Source organism: Patagioenas fasciata, chromosome 16 (genome assembly GCF_037038585.1).
Source record: "Patagioenas fasciata isolate bPatFas1 chromosome 16, bPatFas1.hap1, whole genome shotgun sequence".
NCBI lineage: Eukaryota > Metazoa > Chordata > Aves > Columbiformes > Columbidae > Patagioenas > Patagioenas fasciata.
In genome coordinates, this window is record NC_092535.1 from 5,411,004 (window position 1) to 5,429,441 (window position 18,438).

Sequence of the window (18,438 nt, forward strand, 5' to 3'; positions counted from 1 at the left end):
CTGTGTCAACACTGGCGCAAGTGCTTGGCAGCTGTCCTAGGGCTGGACTGGCACTGGGCTAGGTCTGTGTTTGCAGACAGTGTTAGCGGTGGAGCAGCTGTGCTCCCAGCTTTGCTCCTTCCCTACAGGAGCATCAGGCACAAGTGAGATCTACTTTGGCAGCAGTGCTCACAGCTGGGAGAGTTCTCACTCACACAGGGGGACTGAGGACATTTCTAGATGCTTCTATGTCTGAAGGGGCTGGTATGGAGCATTTCCCAGGTCTTCAGTGCCCCATTGGCCTTTGAGGGTGAGAGTCATGCAGTAGCATGAGGATGGGAAGCCTTGTGCCAGCCAGTGCCAAGGTGGGGAGCACAGCTGCCTGCTGCTGGATGTGTGTCCTGCTCATCTCCTGGTCCTGGAAGGGAGTTACTCCTCCTAGTTTCATGCTGGAGTTTAATTTTCTTTTGCTTTTCATCTGTCTCTCTCTGACCTGCAGGCCACCTGCCTGTGTCGGAAGTACCAGAATCAGGTGGTGCTGGGTTACCAGTGTTTCCTGGCCTGTATTGGCCAAGCACCTTGTGAGAGATGCTGCAACAGGGCATTCCCTTCTCTGGTGTTCAGTCTTGTTCTTTCCAGGGACAAAGTGCAAGGCCAAATACCAGAGATTGCTGTGGAAGCAGGAGAGCACTTTTTCCAGGTAAGTTGTGAGACCTTGGACAGTGGTGAATGGAAAATGTCCTGTTGGGGGCTGCTTGCCTGAGTTATGGCTAAATCCTGACTTGCATGATCAGATTTATCTGGCCCGAAATCTGCGGCCTCACCAGCACTGAGCTTCTTCCCTGCTTCCACCTTCCGCCTGGCCTCATTATGCCGAGTGGTCTGTAAGCCTGGCGCTCTGCTGTGGATCCTGCGGGTGTGTGACTGCTGCAGGCAGCAAGCTGCACCTATTCCTGCCCCTGCGACCCAGCGCTGCTGAGCCTGGGTGGTGCCCACCACAGGTCAGACAGGCTCTGGAGGAGGCACCTGAGATGGGTGCTGAGGATGCCAGATGACAGAGTCACCCAGGTGCGCATCAGGAGGGCTCTGCCAGCCCCAGTGCTGCCCAGAGCCCGTAACAGAGCTCCTGCCGAGCTGTTGTGGGCCACGGCAATCTACCTGGCCCCGTTCAAGGGCTGGGAAAGGGGGGGCTGGGGTCTCCCTGGCCTGCTGGATGCCCCAGCGCCCTGCTCAGTGCTGCGCGCCCATGCACAGTGTTCGTGCGTTCTCTGCTCAGGGCAGCGCCCGGCGCTGGGCTGCGAGGGTCCGGGCGGGGGAGGCCAGCGCTGTCCCCGGCCCCAGGGTGGCCCCGGGCGGTCCCGGACAGGCGCGGTCCCGGGGCCAGCGGAGGCGGGGGCAGCGAGGAAGGGGCCGCCCGCCCCTTGGGGGTGGCGGGGGGGGCAGCTGTCCCCAGGGCGGGGGGGTCGGGCACGGCCCGGTCCCCGCGGCGGAGTCTCCAGGGCCGGTCCCCGCGGCCGGTCTGCAGGGGAGGGCCCCAGGGCCGGCTGCCCGGGGCCGGTCCCGGGCGGGGACCCGGCGCTGCATTCTCAGAGTCTCCAGCAGAGGCTGGGCTGGGCTGGGCAGGGCTGGCGGGGAAGGAGGGAAGGAAGGAGCCGAGGCAGCGAGGGAGAGGAAGGCGGCTCTCGCCGCACATGCATCCCCAGCCGCGCTGCCCGCCGCCCGCGCCCCGCCTCGCGCCGTGCCCGCCCGGTGCCGCCAGCCGGTGCCAGCAGCCGGTGCCAGCAGCCGCCCCGCTGCCCGCCGCGCCGGGGCTCCGCGCCGGGGCGATCCGCCGGCGCCGCGCACGATGCCGCGGGAGGCCGAGCGCCCCGCGCGGGGGGGCCGCGGCCGCCGCCCCAGGTAAGAGCCGGCGGGTTGGGGCGCGGCGGGGCGGGCACCGCGGGGGAGCCCAACTTCTCCTTCCCTCGCCGCGGCGCAAACTTTGCTGCCGCTCGGCGGGGCTGCGGCGGGCGCTCCCCGCAGGTGAGCGCGGCTCGGCCCTGCCCCGGGACCGCGGCGCCGGCAGCGGCTCGGGCAGCCCCGGGGTGCCTGGAACCGGCGCGGGGCCGGGAGCGCTGGATCGCTTCGGTGTGGGGGGGGCGGGTGAAGCCGGAGATTTTACGCCCCTTTGGGCATCGCTGCCAGGGTGGCTTAGTGTATGGTGCCCGGGGCTCCAGCACCGGCTCTGCCAGCAGCAGGATTTCAGCACACCCTTCCATTAAAGTGCTCGGGTGCCTAAAGAGCTGCAGCTCTTTTTTGAACCAGTGGTATCGTAAAGCATCCTGTTTGGGCTCCTTCCTACCCAAGAGCTATCTCCACATTTTTCTTGCTGAGACCAGAGCCCTTCGTGCTAGTTACCACAGGGGCTGTGCTCGGGGATGTGTGCGAACGTGCAGCTGAGATGCCTGAGGAGTCCTGCCCAAGTCCTTTCGGCAGGCAGGGTAACACCTCTCTTTACAGAGCCACGTTTTTCTCACAACAAACTAAAAATAACTGTGCTAAAACTAGCACTTTCCTCATTTAAGATGTGGTTCCCAAACGGCTGTGCACAGGCCTCTGGGAGCGAGGGCTGCAGCCACGGCTGCTCCGCATGCCCGGCCACCGCAGCTCGCCAGGCCCGGCGCTGCCACGCCAGGTGCGTCCTGCTCAGCGTCCTGTGGCTGAGCTCCTGCGGTCGCTCGCGGTGCTGGCAGGGAATGAGGGATGCAGTAGATGCCTCTGTTCTCTGATTTCTGACAGCTGAAACTTCCCTTACAATCTGGGGAGATCTGTGTTGGCTTGTCTTTTAACCTCATTTTACGCACGAACAAGACCAGTTACAGGGCAGATGGTGCAGATAGCAGCAAGGAGAGGCAGGCTCAGAGTTCAGCCATAAGTTCGTACGACAGTGCAGTGCATCTCCAGGAAGCCTTTGGACCTGAGAGAGCTGAGAAGAATGGCTCCAGCAGAGCCCTGGTGCTCCAGAGCTTGCTTGTACAGCCTGAGGAAATAAACGGGAGATGTGCTGCTCTGTGTCCCTGCTACTAGGCTGGTACTATGCTGCTAAAATACCATGTGTTGCAACAACAGCCAATACCACAGTCTTACATACCACCAAGGAAATCTCAGATGGTGACTGTTTCTTTGGGAGCTGTTTCTGTCTCTTCGGAGTACCCGATGTTCAGAGAATGGCTGGAGCCTGCAGTGTCTGTACTTGTAGATCTTGTGCCCGGCTCAGGCAGAGCCTGGGCTTTGCCAGGTTTTTCCGTGGGAGACTGATGGATGCTCTCCACCTCTTTCATGAGTGCTGGGTAAGGAGCATTTGCAGTAAACAGTTATCAGGGTTGGAGATCATGATCCTGGTACATCAATTTTCAAATCCTGAAAATAAACTGCTTCTCTGGCTTTGGGTATCACGTAGCAGGGGAAAATGGAAGCAAGTCTGCAATGGTTTTCCTGTCCTGATACTCTGTGTTCAAGGCCAAAAGGTAGTTCTGCTGCCCATTGATGAAATCCCCGAAAATGTTGACGGTGCCCGGCGTGCAGCACAGGGTAGAGCCCACCATTCTGTGCTGATTCCCGTGCCGCACGCAGCTCCCCGCTCCAGCGAGGTGGGGTCAGAGCAAGTGAGGCTTGGTCTCCGTATGAAATAACAGCGTTGAAATCGGTGGGCTTGTGAAAGAAAAAGTATGTGCTGTTTCATAGGTGAAAGAGCCAGCTCTGTTCCTGCCTAAAAAAGAAATAAAAAATGGCCTTTGCTTTTTGGTGCATTGAGACTTTCTAATATGATACGGTGATTTTATACCTAGGACAGAGAAGTGGCTACTGAAACAAGGTCGACTTTAAAACTCTTTTTCAAAAGAAGCTAGCAGGTTTCCAGAAAAAAAAATGAAAAGGCTGTCGGTGGGTTAAAAAGAACAGTTAAAATAGTATTTTTCTAGCTCAAAATGATATTTTGATGATTTAAAATGCATAACATATTTGAAAAAAGCCATAGTTCCTGGCTTGTGTGTACGGATTCTCAGAATAGGGTGGTAATTCACTGTTTGTTGTGTATATTGTCTGATCAGCTTTTTGGATTTGGCACTTTGAAAATTATATTGAGCTAGCAGGCTTTCTTTCCTAGAAAATTGTACTTTCCTTCTCCTAATCACTAGTCCATAGTAGAAAATTTGGTTGCAAATATTGTGGGGGAATGTTTGTCTGAAACCCCTTTTGCTACCCATGGACTTGATTTTGTTAGAAGGATTAGATTGTTCAAGGATGCTTTGAAACAAACCTGGACTTCAGGTAGGATTTGATATGATGTTGTTCTTTTAAAGTATTATTACATGTTTTTCAAATAATTCTTTTTATATTCTGAAAGCCCTTACTTGAAATGTAAAGAAAAACAGATTGAAGAAGAAATATCGTGATGATACTTGTGTTCTGTCGACATCAGGTCGCTAAACAATATTTGTATGTAAGAATACAATGATGTATGAATTTGTGTCGTTATCTTTTAACCATATGGTTATGCAACTGTGTTTGGGTTTACAAGCGATGACACTTCTCTGCAGATAAGTCCACACGTATCCTGAGGCACAGGCCATTCTGAGTGATCAGCTTTCCTGAAAAATTACATGTAAGGATTAGGTGGGTGTGAGTCCCAACACGATCCGTTGCCTGCGGTGGGAGGTGGACACGGTGCTCACTGGGTCTTTTGTCTCAACCACCACCAGTTTATTGAGTTGCTGGGGGGTGGCCGATGGGAAGATTGGAGCCGTTCTGCTCCACCCCAGCAGAAAAGCTGGGTCTTTGTGGCTGGGTTTGGGTGGGAAATTGTTGCCTATCGGCCTCCCCTGCTCCTGTGCAGACCTGGTGTATGGGGAACTCGTGATGGGTTTGGACTGGGACTCACCCGTTCACCTGGCACGGGTTGGGTGCCACTGCCTGCCCCGTGGGGCATCAGTGTCTGCAGTTCATTGTGGGTTCATTTCTCCTCCAGGGGCCTGGGGGGGGGCTCTGTTCCTACCAGGAGCCACTGCAGAGACCCGTTCTCCTCGTTCACAATTTCTTTTTCATCTAATGATCACTTTTTTATTATTTGCAAAGTCTATAAAAGTAATTAATACAGCACATTACAGTAATACAGCACGTTACAGTAATATTCAGTCTCATCCTTTGCAACAACCCTGTTTTCAGAGGCTAGTCCAGACTTTACCTAGTCTGGCTCTGTGTTTCCATTCTTCTTTCTTTCCATTGTCTTTCATGCCGTGGCTGAGAAGAGATATCCTCCTGCTCTATCCTGTTGAGGAAGGGTTGTTGGATGGCACTTTAGTGCTGGTTCTACAGTGCAATGCCTGGGTAGCAAAAGTGGACCTCCCCTGAGGTTCTGCAAGGCCTCTTTGAACAAAAAAGGGGAGCCCAGAGGGTGTTAAGCTGGCGCACCCACCTTGTTCTCCTTGAGAGTGGGGGTAGTTGTGCCCTTGGGCTTAGGAAAGGCTCCCAACCCAAAGTTGGGTGGGGACTGGATCATTCAGTGCTGCTAAACCTACAGACAGTGAGGAAAATCAAGGTGCGTACAGAAAGTGGTTCCTTCCTACTGATTCCCCCGTCTCAGGACAGCTCACTAAACACATGACAGTTATAATTCTCATTGCAACCCAATGACACGTTTCCAGCAACTGGCAGCCCCTCTCTGGATTCCCCATCCCACCCAGCTTCTGTCCTCTGTGGGAAATCTGAGTTGCCTCCTCTCTGCTGGGACCCATCCTGCATTCACTCGCTTCTTGCCCCTCACCCTGGCAGTGCCATCAATGAGACGAGCCTGACAGAGCTCATTCAGTTTTGATTCGGTGCTGCATTTCCTAATTTCGGATCTCTTGTGAGAGCTGTGCCTTAGCTCATGCACTGCAGGACCGAGGCCCTGGGCAAGGTGCCTGTGAACGCTGCGATCAAACTGTTGTGTGCGGGGCTGCTCCACAGGCGGAGAGCGGCCTTGCCCGCCTCACCTGCTCGGTCACTGCGCTGACTTTGGCCATGAACGGCTCATGATGGAAGCTGTGTGTGTGCTGGAGGCCATGCTGGATCTGCAGCTGCCCTGTGGAATCATTTAACCAGCTGCTCCCCAAGCAGAGCTAAGAGCTCCTGCCCTGGTTTGGGAGGCTGTGTGTCAGGCCCAGCCACTGTGTAGGGGGGTCCTGTGCTTGGGCTGCAGCAGCTGTGTGAGCCTTGCTGATCCAGAAGTCCTTCCCAGGAATCATGAAAGCAGAACCGTTTGCCCAACACCTTTTTGGAGATACCCCCTACCCCTCTTTGTTGCTTGGAACACGGAGGGGAAACTCGTCTCCATTTGCTACCATTGCATAGCCGCTTCAGGTGGGTTGTCAATCTCTTGCTAATTAACTGTAATGGGTGGCATTAACAACTGCAGGTGACTTGAAGCCTGAGGCCCTCAGCTCACCTGAAGCTGTTGATGGCCAGAAGCTTTCTGCAGCCAATGATGGGATGTGAAGGGAGTCACCATAGAAACATCCTGGGCAATAAATGGAGCCTAAAATGCTTTAAACTCCTTCTAGCAGAAGCCTGTGTGTACAAGCAGTAGTGGTGGGTACATGGATGGAGAAAGGTGTGTACACTCAGCAGAGTGAACTTGTGAGCCTTTTGGAAACAGCAGCTGCAGGAGCAAGCACAGGGTTTAAACACTACTTTGGTAAGTTAGCGTTTCCCTGAGGTTTTGATTGCAAGACTGAGTTACAGCAGGAGCATGCAATATGGTTCTGATACTGGCCAGACAGGAGAGATCTTGTTCTTGCGGATGAGCTGTCTCCAATACCTTACAGCATGCAGCCCCTGTGTGCTGCAGCTGCAGGCGTGTTGGGCAGGCAGGGAAGCCTTGTCCCCCGGCAGCTCTGGGGACATCGGCGCAGTCTCTGCTGGTGGCACCTGTGTCTCTGGTCCTGCTGGCCGCTGCTCCCTTCCCTGCAGCCTGGTGCTCAGCTGCGTGTGCCTGGGGATGCTGCCTCCCTCCCAGTTCTGCTTCCCTGCATCTCGCTCTGTCACACTGGGATTATCTCCCTCTGCTCCTACTGCAGCTGCTTCCTGGAATCCCAAATCCCCAAAATGCTGTTTCTCCAGTAATCCTTGTCATTAAAAGTGTCTCCTAAGATGAGAGCACCTCCTGCTTTCCACAGCCAGCACCCTGTCATCCTCTCTAGAGAAGAGCAGCTTGAGATGGGCAAATGCGTTTGTTACCCTGGGACAGGACACTGTTCCTCCCTCCCCACCTGCTGCCAAACTCCAGTGTTACTATTGGCCTTGGGTCATTCTGGATTTTCACTATTCCTTTTTTTAATCATGTGCAAACACTTTTTTTCCCGTTACAGCCCTGACAAGGCATGTGGCTGTTGGTGAGGGTGTTGTGCATGTGTGGGAGAGGGAATTGTTTCCCTGTCACTGGAGTCTAGAAGGTGAGGGGTACAGGTGAGGAGTTCCTTCAGGAACTGGACTTGACCAGCTTTCTGAGGTTGGATGCCTTCCCACTTATGAAATACAGCTGAACCTTTTGATAGCAGGCAGGTAGGAATAGCTGAGCATCAGCAGAGTCCTTAAACAATTACGTCCCTGCTTAAACCTTTAGAAGTCAGCTGAGCATCTGCTTGCTACAGCGCTCCTGGGCTGTTCCCCAATGATTCTTTTTGCAGTAAAAGGCAGGGAGCGGCCCGGCTGCTCCCCAAGTTTGGGTGAGGAGAGGACGTGGGGCTCCTCCTGGGGCCGCATGCCGGCAGAGGGAGCCATGCATCCTTGTTTCATATGCACAGCCTGACATGCCAATTAACGAATTAATTTGAAAGGTGCTGTGAGAGGTGAGATGAGAACCAGGGTCCTCCACTGGGCAATGGCTCTGCTGGTCTCACTGAGGCTGAGGAGTGACCATATCTTTACCAAATCCCTCCTCTCTGTGTTGCCACCCAAGTTCATCTCTCGCATGCACCCTGAGGTGGGTTTGGTCTGGCCATAAAAGACGTGAACAGTCTCCATGGCAGGGATGGCAGAGGCTGGTGCCAGCATCGCGGTCGGCTGGGTGGGCACAGGACAGAGCAGGGCTGCAGCTCTGAGATGGGTGAACAGGGGCTGTGGCTGACCCAGCAGATGTAGACACAGCCTTGTTTTGCCCTGCCCAGGGCTTCGCAATGGATTAGCTGAGCCAGAGAAGAGCTTGTGAGCTGGGGTTGTGAAGTCTTGACACCGTTAGTCCTACCTAGAGGACTGGCTGTTGTTCTGGTAGACAATGCTGCTCCCTTCCTTGGTACCACAAAGCGATTGAGGCATGAAGTGAAATGCAAGCATTGAACCTTTCCCCGCTGGAGCAGCAGCCACAGGTGAGCATTTATGGATTTTGTCTGAAAAAGCTGTTTACATTTGTGTGCAATGGGAGACTCGCATCTGGCTGGGAAGGATGCTGGAACCATCAGTTCAGGCTTGAATTGAATTTGCCCCTGGAGTGCTGATATGCTCCAGTGAATTAGAGATTGGTGGGGAGTGGTTCCCTGGGAGGCCATGGCAGCCGGGTGAGCTGGTGGTGCTGGGCTGCTCCAGGACAAGAGATGAGAGCTCACATCCCAGGATCGAGAGTCTCAATGCATTGTGCAAGGAGTGGCAGTTTCTCACTGTGCCGCTGCTGCTTTCTGGCTGATGTGTTTGGAGCAGGCTCAGTCTGACCGTCTCTGCTCTGGCAGGGAACGTGGCCAGCAGTGCTGCTGCCGTGTGTGAATTAGCTTCAGTCCATCCCAGCTGGCAGGTCAGGACCTGACCTGTGACCACCCTGGGGCTGTGGCTGCTGCTGATTATCTCTCTTTGGGCCCTGGGCACAGGCTCCAGTCAGGATTGGTGCTTCTAGCGAGGCATTTTCCAAACCTCAGGGCTGTCCCAGAGTCAGAAAATCCTGCAGCTGAGTCTTTGTTGCTTATACCAAGCACTGTCCTGGTTGTGAGAAGCTGCTGTGAAACAGAAATGAGAGGGAGTGACCATGAAGCACCAGGCTGGAAGGCTTTTTCTTTAAACCACAGCTGAGCTGGGCTTAGGCAGAGGCAGGACACAATGTCTGGTCCTGGCTTCCACAAGGCGACACGTGCGTCTCCCTTGTGAGCGATCAAGGACTGGCACCGAGACTCATCTCTATCTTTTCTTTATCTAGTCCATCACTGTGCTACCTGGTGTCTCTCACGTATATTTAGTAATAACAATGACAGTTTTTGTTTCTCCTTTTCTAGCTGGTGTGTGAAGTGTTTAAGTTTATATGTCTTTGTGTGTGAAGTCTATCTGTGCCTCTTTGCACCAGGATGAGGAAAGCTGTCTCATGAGCTAATGCTTTTGATGTGCCCCACTTCGGGGGCTGAGGATGGCACAGCGTGGTGCTTGTGTCTGGCTCAGTCTGGAACCTCTCAGAAGTTTGGTGTCAGCCCTGCTCCATGCAGCTGCGTCTTGTTACCCTGTTTTTGACACAGTGACTCCATGTTCAGGTGTGAGTTTTGGTGTCAGTTCGCTGTGAGATCTGGTGGGAGAGGTGAGAACCCAGGGATGTGTAAAGCTCTGAGTCCAGCATGGAGGAGAATGACTTCTTGGCTGGACACTCTCGGCTGCGGGCGCCCGGACCTGGCCCAAGGCTACTGCCCAGCCAGCAGCCTGGGAAGGGTGGTTGTTTAGGGGGGACACAGGCGCACACTCATCTGCACTGTGGTGCTCCTGGTGACTTCAGCCTCGTAGGCTTCAGCCAGTCCAGTGTTCACCCTGTGGTGCTGGGAGCGATGGAACCTGGAGACCCGCGTGGCTGGAGCTTGGGTGCTTGTGCTGTTCAGGATTTCAGCACTTGTGCGTCTGTGTCTTGGGGTTGGTGGTACTGGGCTCTGGATGGGCCTGTTCCTGCTCAGGCACACGCTGGGGACATTGGGGCTATGTGCATGAGTTCTACTGATTGTCATCAGATGAACAAGAGAGGAGTGTGGAGAGTGAAACAGCCCTGGGAGTAAGGGGAAAACCAGCAAGGGTCTGCAGTGCAGTGATGGAGGGAGCAGGATGCGAACAGAAAAGGTGTGTGAACATGACCAAGGCAGAGGAAGCCACATTTGCATTTGGGAAGGAGGGAGTGTGTCTGTGTATGTGTGTGCTGCCTGTTCTCCCCCTCAGGCATAGAACTGCTTTGGGGAAGGGTGGGCACTCCTGGTGAGTGTGCCAAGGGCCAGCTGCTTTCACTTCTGTCGGTTGTGAAGATCTTTCAGTCTCACCAGTACCTGGTGGCTGTTGGGCTGTGAGCTGCATGGGGAGGTTCCTGGGGAGGCCCCTTGCTGAACGGTACAGAGCTGCAAATGTGCAGCAGGTCTGGAGAGCCCAGAGCTGCAGACGATGGCACCTGCCTGCGGGGGTTCCCGTGCCCCCTCCTGTGTGCGCGTACTCACATGTTCCAGCACGGTCCAACCGGCTCACGTGTGTGCATCCCTCTCCTTGGCTATATTCTTTCACATGCACTTTTTCCACTTGCTTTTCTGTCCTCCCTGTTGCTACTGTAATCTCTCTTTCTCCCTTTGTTCCCTGGGCTGCTTTGCTGCCTCTTACTTCACCATGTCCCTCTTTATTCCTTTTGATAATAATAACATTAAAACCTACATACAAGGCCCCAAGGTCCCTGCTTTGTGCAGATACATCAGGAAAGACCCTTCAAAGCCTGCGTGCTGGAGAGAGAAGATTCTCATAGTCTCACTGTTGCCAGGACTGGCAGAGGCAAAGGGCTTGGTTGTGGAATATGACCTGTATAAAACCCCATGCTATATCCTCTGTCCATGCTGGAATGTCCAAAGTAAATATGCTGGTCTTGTTTGATGGAGTTTTACACCAGAGCCCTGAATCCTTATGCATGATTGAGGAAGTGGCCAATTAATCTCCCTTTTTCACTTGTGCTGAGCAGAGTGGCTGTTCCCAGAGCTCCCAGTCTGTCCCTTCCTCATTGTGCTGTTGGTTTGGTAGTGACATTAAAATGAAGCTACTTGCAGATTCCGTTGTAGTCTGCTGTGTTCGTGTGCTTTGAGCTTTCAGAAATATTCTCCTTTTCAACTGCAATTTGCACATTTGGCCTCTGCTGAGAGCTGATGCTTCAGTGAGATGCTGAAGTCTGGTGGCTGGAAAGCAGCGTTTCTAGTGACACGCTAAGGCTGTCTTGTTTTGCATATGTGGTGCCTGGTACATTTCCTTTGCTTAAAGGGCCTGTGTGGCTGCTGGACGCTGATCCCCAGACTGCAGATACAATGCTGGAGGGGATGAAGGAGGAGTTGGTTTGTTTTCTTTTTTCACCTGTTGAAAGTGGTCAGAGTTTCTTGCAGAGGGAAGGCTAGTACTGTGTCTGGCTTGCAGAAATCATGTCCAGAAACCTAGGGGGTTCTTGTTGATTTGTCCTAAGGACATGACTCTGCTGTGCTAGTCCATCGTGATATCAATGATTCAGACTCCAGCCAGGGAAGGACTCTGAAATAGAGACACAGATGTAGCACTCTAATTTTTGTCCTTCAAGATGAGTGCATCCTGTCTGTAGTGATCTCTTTCAGCTTTGTTCAGCCACAGGCCACAGTTTTCTCATGCTTACTTCCACTTTGGTGCCTTCATAGGTGACCCTCTTGTTAAGCCTGTGTTGTGCTTGTGTCCTGAATCTCCCTGCCGAGAGTTGGATTTGGGACAGAGCAAGCAGCAGGTGGTAAAGCCAAAAGCCATCACCTATGCTGGAGTTTGCTGCTGTCTGCAACCCTTCTGATTTATACACAGCAAAGGTCACTGAAGCAGCAGGCATTTGGGCATATTTGTGTACTCTGTGCATTCTGTTTGAGCAGCATGACTTGTATGTGGTGTCATTACTCAAGAACAGTAAAATGAAACGGGGAGTGGGATGCAGTGGCAGGACTGCCAGCTCTTGCCTGTGTGTAGCAAAGGCCAGAAGGAGCAGGGGCCCTAAAGCCGCGGCCGGGCACTGCTGGGCACTGTGGAGCCTTTGTGCTCGCCCTTACACCGGTAGCTGTATTGGGACTGTCTGCTGGCAGGACCGTCTGCTCCTTTCTTTGGGCGAAGTGGCTCAGAGAGCCTGAATGCCCTTTCCCAGGAGAAGCTTGGTCTCTCTTCTGGGCCACAGAGCTGGGGGTGGTTGTCGTTTGCTGCTGCAGCAGCGTTGGCAACTCTGCTTGGGCTCTAGGGATGAAGATACTGGAGGTCCAGCCTGGTAGCGCTGGCAGCGGACAGCAGAGCAGGGGCAGAGCTGGTGGCTGGGGTCCTTCTTGGTGAGGTGTTAAATCCCAGCTGTCCTATCCCAGGCTCTTCACCCCTGGAGAGGGGAAGGGGCCATTTGCCTTTCTGGTGTCAGCGGTTGCTGCCCTTAGACCTGCCTGTGCCATTCAGAGCTCTCGTCTGCCCATGCCTGCTGTGTACCCACCTCAGAGACCCCGACGGTGGAGGAGGAGAGAGATTTCTCCCTGGACAAGGCACGCGGGTGAAAAATAAACTGCATCTGGCCAGGTAAAGTCTTTGAACAGTACCTGTCAGTACTGACGGGGCTGCGCGGTGGGGCTGCGTCTGTCCCTTTGGACTCAGCCAGGAGCCGCTCACGATGTGGAGTGGTGGGCAGGGTTCTGCTGGGGGTACGTGAGAAGTGTGGAGGAGCCGCAGGGTGGAGAGAGCCCGTGTCTGTCAGGGCAGGCTCCAGAAATGGAGCAGGACCTTCTCGCCTGCTGTAGCGGCTACTGGTGTGATCTGGAAGAGCTGGGATCTGCCTTTCCTTGGGGGCAAGTGGGAGAACCAGGGCTCCTGGTCTGCAGACTCTCCTCCTCTTGCTAGTTAATATTAGTATTCAGTTTGTGGAACGGGATATGCAATTAACACAGAGGTATAGTCATTCATTCTGACTGGAGGACTCAGGGGATCAGATGTACTGGGGATAGGAAGCAGAGGCTTTCTGCTGGGAAAGAATGTCACAGCACAGCGGACACAGAAATGAAAAGCTATTAATAATGATCCTGGAACTTCACTTCCATCAGCTGTTTATTTAAAGGTGCTCCGTATTCAAAGCCTCCTGATTTATGTGGGCAATAACACTCACAGTCCTGGGATCACTTTTTTAAGCAAGGCTAATGGGGTGAAACCATCATACTGCGACAGTAGACATCAAGCTGGGAAAATGATACTGAAGAGAAAAATAAACTATTGCCTAGATTATCCAGGAGCTACGCTGGGCTGGGAGTTGGTGTGAGCTCCCTGCTCTTCTAGCATTTATTAAGGCTTTTACTTCGTTTTTTCTTGTTCTTTGTGAACAGAATTCACCAGGCATGGAAGGGTATAAAAATTTGATTCTACCAGACAGGATGCTAAAAGCTGCTGGTTTTGCATTCAAGTGAAGTTTTGTCTGTAGCGCGGCTGTGTGTAGCTGCTCTGCCACGCGAGGGCCCGGGGGAGGCAGCATCCCTGTGCTTGTCCCCAGGGGTTCCCATCCCTGAGCTGCTGGTCCCTCTAGGGAAGTGGGTTTGTCACCTCCTGTCCTCTGCTGCACAGCTCTGGTGTTGGGGCAGATCTGCCTTCAGCTGTGTGCCCAGAGGGGGAGTGTTCAAATTATTCCAAATAACTAATGCATTTATCATCAATGATTGAATGCAAAATTTAGCCTATTGCTGTTGTCTGCAAGTTGCCTACAAGGAGGTCATAATCTTTTATTCTCTTGTAGGCTGGAGAAAGCCTTTACCTGCGGGTCGGTGGTGAATGGGGTGCTGTGAGGGTTGCTCTCTTAGGACCCTGCCCGTCTGCTCCAGCGTGTGGGTCCCTGGCCCAGCAAGAGGGTCACATTCCTGCTGGTTGTGCTTTGTGAGGGGAGGCGGGTTTGCTTTGAACGAGTCTCTGCCTGGGTGACCATCCAGAGGCCTTTTTGGGTCCATGAAGCTGGGGTGCCCTTTCTCAAGAATGGCTGCTTGTTCCTGGGCTGTTTCTGCTCAAAGTGCAGCCTGAGGGACCGGGGAGGGCCTGTCAGGGCTCCGGTTGCCCGGGGCAGCTCTGCAGGCTGTGCGGTGGCCGGTTCTTGCTGTGCTCCTCTTGGAGACACAGACTTTCAGAGTTGGCCAAAATGTGCTACCTGTGTAGGAGACTCAGCTACCAGGGATTTCCGCCAACTGGTGGATTTTTCTGAGCAATGCTGCATCTTTGCAAAGCATATTGGCTTCCTTTTGGGGGAATGAGGCTGTGCAACATTCAGCTCCAGGTTCCTGAATTTCCATGCTACCAAGGTTCCTTCCTTTCTCCCCAGTGTATTTTCTCAGGAATTTCTGGAGAGCAGGAGGGTGTGAGTGGAGCCAGGCAGCTCATGGTTAGGCAGGGTGGTGTTGCTCAGGTGGTGGCTGATGGAGACGAGGGTGCACCTGGGAGGGACGTGGTGCTTTGGCCACAACACGGGAGCCACCGGGGCAACTCTGGGAGGACGAGGAGTGCAGGCGCAGGGCAGCGGATTTCGGCAAGATAGTGTTGTAGAAATAGTTTTCTTATCTGTTTTTCTATCTTGTTTCTAATTCTTTTTAAATGAGCTCCTCTGAAAAGAAGAAAATCATTGTAACAGTTTTCTTAAGTGTGAAAGATCAGGCTGAAATCGGCGTTAAAGAGATTAATTATTCTGATTCTTCCACCTTTCTGATAGTTGTTTATTGCTGAAGACCTTGTCCTGAGGAAGCCACTTGCTGCTTTTGGCCTGACGTACCTGCAACAGTAAGCTGTAGTCTGCTTCTCATCTGGGCTGTGCACACCTTGATCATCCCGTTACACTGGAGAAAAGTTCTGGTTTTGTCTCAAAATGACAGTGTGCTGGTCTCATGTGTTCTGTAAAGAGCAGTCACGTGTCTCCTGTCACGAGGACCGGGAGATTTCCAGGGACAAAATTGCCAAGAGGATTAAAATGCATAGGGAAGAAGAGTGAGCAGCAGCAAGACCTTCCCAAAAGTGAGGTGTGCCTGCTGTAGCATTTATTGAACCAGAGGATTGACCTTGAACCCTGAGCAGCAAACTGAAGGAAGTTCCTTTGAACCCTTGTGGCTCAGTATAATACCCACTTGATATTCTCTGTAGGAATCTGGGGAGACTTTCAGGGGAGGTGGAAAGTTGCAGACAAGAAAGCTATGAACATCTTAAATTTTCCATTTTATCGTACAATATTGAATGATAAATAATTCATGCACCTGCCAAACATTTGCTTAAAAGAACCCAATTCCCTCCACATTTGTCAAAGTGTAAGAATTCCTTTATTTAGTTAGTTAGTTATTAAAATCGGTCCTTTATCTCCTATGCAGATGCCCACTTGCCTGGGCTGTCAGCCTCGACTCCCCTCACCCTGTTCTGGGCAGCCTGATGCTCGTGTCTTTCCTTTCCTTTCCTGTCGCTTCTGCTGCCCTGCGGCGCCCCGAGAAGTGGCCCTGGGGGGCACAAAGGGGGTGATGGTGGCTCCCGTGTGTCCCTGGTCTGTGCCTTGGGGATCAGCTCGAGGGGTTTCTCTGCTCTGCTGTGTGGGAGCATTTCTGGCTCCTCGTGAGGTAGTGGCACAAAAAAGATGTTGGGAATGCAACTTCTGAGTCTACAGGGTGCTTGTAGGGGCTGACTTTCAGATGAGGCTGCCTATCCAGATTCTACAATTGAAGACCTGCTCTGAGCCCTGGAGCTTTCCCTGCACAGCTCTGTTTGCTCCAGCTGGCAGGGTCCTGAGAGGAGCAACGGGAATGTCCAGGGAGCAGGAGGGACTGGTCTGGGGCTCACAGAGCTGCTGTGCGATGGAGGGGTTGTGCAAATGCTTGTGCTGAACGGTTGGCAGGGATCTGGTGCGCTTAGGGGCCCAGAGGGTGAAATTTGGAAAGGGGAAACCACAAATGGTGTAGCAGAGCAGTGGCTGCTGTCTCTGGGGTCAAGCAGTTCCTGGGCTCTGGATGTGGAGAGCGATCCTCGGGCTTCACCCATCGCTCTGACTTGCGTCTTTGACACTCCATGGCGCAGCTTTTGCATGCTCAGCTGAGACAGCAGTTTGTCCCCGAGGCCACGTCGGAGCCTCCCGAGAGCTGTGGCCAGCTGCTCGTGCTTGGTGCAGACGTGCTGGCCCTGCTGCACAGCTGGCTCTGTCCAATGGGCTCCTGCAGTTGTGCTGGGCACGGAGCAGCTCAGAGCACTCTGCTCCGCTGGGCTCCCAGCTGCTTCTCCCAGCCTGGGCAGAGGGAACTGTGTCTGTATTCAGGGCCACAGAAACATCCCTTCTCTTCTGCCTCTTCTCTGAGATTGGTTTTAAAGGCAAATTAAAAGTATTGTATTCACGTAGACAAAGCATGAAAATTCCATATTTGGAAAAGAATTGCTGCGGAGCGAGACTGTTATGGCTGTAAAACCCTCTTCCCTAAGGCAGACTTTGAGATTTTCTTTGCAATTAAAATTTCTTTGAAACTTGGACTAAAGAAGATTTGGAGGAAAAAAAAAAAATCTCCTGAACTTCGAAAATACTTGTTTCCAAACAAATAATCTTCCTCCCAGTGTGTCTGATAGCAGAAAGTGACTGAGCATGAGAAGTCAAAAGGCTGTCAATAGCTCCCGCTCTGACAGTGGTTGTATTCTTCTATTAGAATTTTTCAAGGCAGCATCAAAGGGGACAATAATTAAACTTAAAGCAACTTAAAAATAAGAGGGAAAATGGATGTTTAGTCATACAGTTCTGAGCATTGTGTAGGCAGAAGTTCCTCTGGAAAAACAAATCTACCTGGAGTGTGTGTGCAAGTTTACTTGAGAAGAAAAGCAGAGGGAGAAGTCCCTTGCTGGGAACGTAATTCCGAGGAAACAGGAAGAGGAAACGCAGAAATTTACTTTGAGAACAAGCACAACTAAACTTTTATCAAGTATAATGGGCTTTTTGCCCTGTTGTCGAAGCTGAGGTTAGGGTGATGTTACTGAGAAAACTTCATTTTATCGTTATCTGCCTGTCTTCTGCGCACTGTATCAGGGCTGAAGACTTACTAAAAGGCAGATTGCTATCAAACGTTGCTTTGCACAGTCTGGACCTGCACCTGGGATGTGTTCATCCAGTAACTGGTTACACAAGCCTTTCACTGCATAAGTAAAAATAAAAGTGATCTACGTATCCTCTTTCAAAAACCTCTACAGTTTTGAATCCCTCGGCCACTTATCTCCAGCATTTTTACAGGCTGTGATGCTGTGTGCCATCCAGACCAATATCTCTCGCCATCTTTCACTTGACTGGCAAAATGTGTTGAGTTTCTGGAAAGGACACAGAACTAGAATATGGCTTCTGCAGAATGCATTTCAGCAGCAGGATGCTGTGGGGGTTCCAGAGCTGGCAGTGACAAGAACCTCCCTAGCTTGCTCTCTGGTACCACAGTATTCTGACACATTGTCCAGCTTTGTTTTATCCCAACGCTGGGCATTAAATGCCCCATCACTGATGGGATCTGCTGTGGAATGGGACCTTGTGGGGCAGTGACTGTGACTGTCACTGTCTTGGTGTGAGTGGGTGTCCACAACTTCACCCTCCCCAGTGCTGATGTCCCTGACACAATTAGCAATGCATGTTAATGTATTCCAGCCAAAGACACTTGCTCGTGGTGGCGGTGGGTACTGTGGTGGTGCAGAGGGAGCTGGAGCAGCAGCCGGTTTGTGGGGTTGGACCCCAGTGTTTTACATCTGCAGAAGACTGAGGGTTGGATGCCCTGGCTGTTCTGTTGTCCAGCCCAAAGGGGTAGGTGTAAAATGCCTCTTGGATGCCAGGGAAGATGTGAGAAGCTGCAGGGATGCAAGTGGGTGCTTGGCCGTGGTGCAGCGGTCCAGAGTTGGTGTGGTACAAAGGTGCATAGTCAGAGGCAGGTGTGGGATGTTGGTCCCTTGCCATGTGGCCTGGTCTGGAGCTGGCAGTATCTTATGTCTGGCAAGGTTGCCTCCTCCCTCATCTCTAGATTTTGAGAAGTTCATAAAAGAAAAAAAGTGTCTTTGCCTTCTTTTGTCTTAAAACATCCAGTAGAGAAAGCGAGGTCCGGAGAGCCTGAGTTCATGTCTTAGCCCTAGGTCTGGAGATTGTAAACCATCGTAAAACTTTGCGGCAGCCTTGCCGTGCTGGTGTAGCCTACTCACACAGATACTGGGAGCGTTCTCTAGCCAGACGTTCCTTTTCCCAGGAAGAGGCGCGTTAAGTGGATTTGAATTCTGTTTAACAGGAGGAGATGTGGTTACATACTGCGTACTGCGCTGTAGGCAGTGCTAGAGAAGAATTGCTCTTGAAGTAATTGCAGGCTTTCCGCTGCCCCATCTCGCAGCGGGATCTGTCTGAAGCTGGGCTGCCGTGCTGCCCACGCTCGGGGATGAGGCGGGTGGGCTCCACGTGGGTGCAGAGTGTCCCCAGGTCTCCTGTTGTGCTTG

The 18,438-nt window shown here is 52.6% G+C and overlaps 1 protein-coding gene across 2 annotated transcripts in view; it reads left to right on the top strand.

Annotated features, from left to right (window-relative positions):
- Positions 1-1,459: 1,459 nt before the first annotated feature.
- The window catches only part of CDH22 (cadherin 22), a 73,780-nt gene continuing 56,801 nt past the window's right edge, over positions 1,460-18,438 (top strand). The window contains exon 1 of one of the 2 annotated variants that reach the window (XM_065849628.2): positions 1,460-1,878. The gene's annotated coding sequence lies outside the window, so the exon portion shown is untranslated. The remainder of the gene's footprint in view (positions 1,879-18,438) is intronic. The other variant, XM_065849627.2, reaches the window with a different exon arrangement.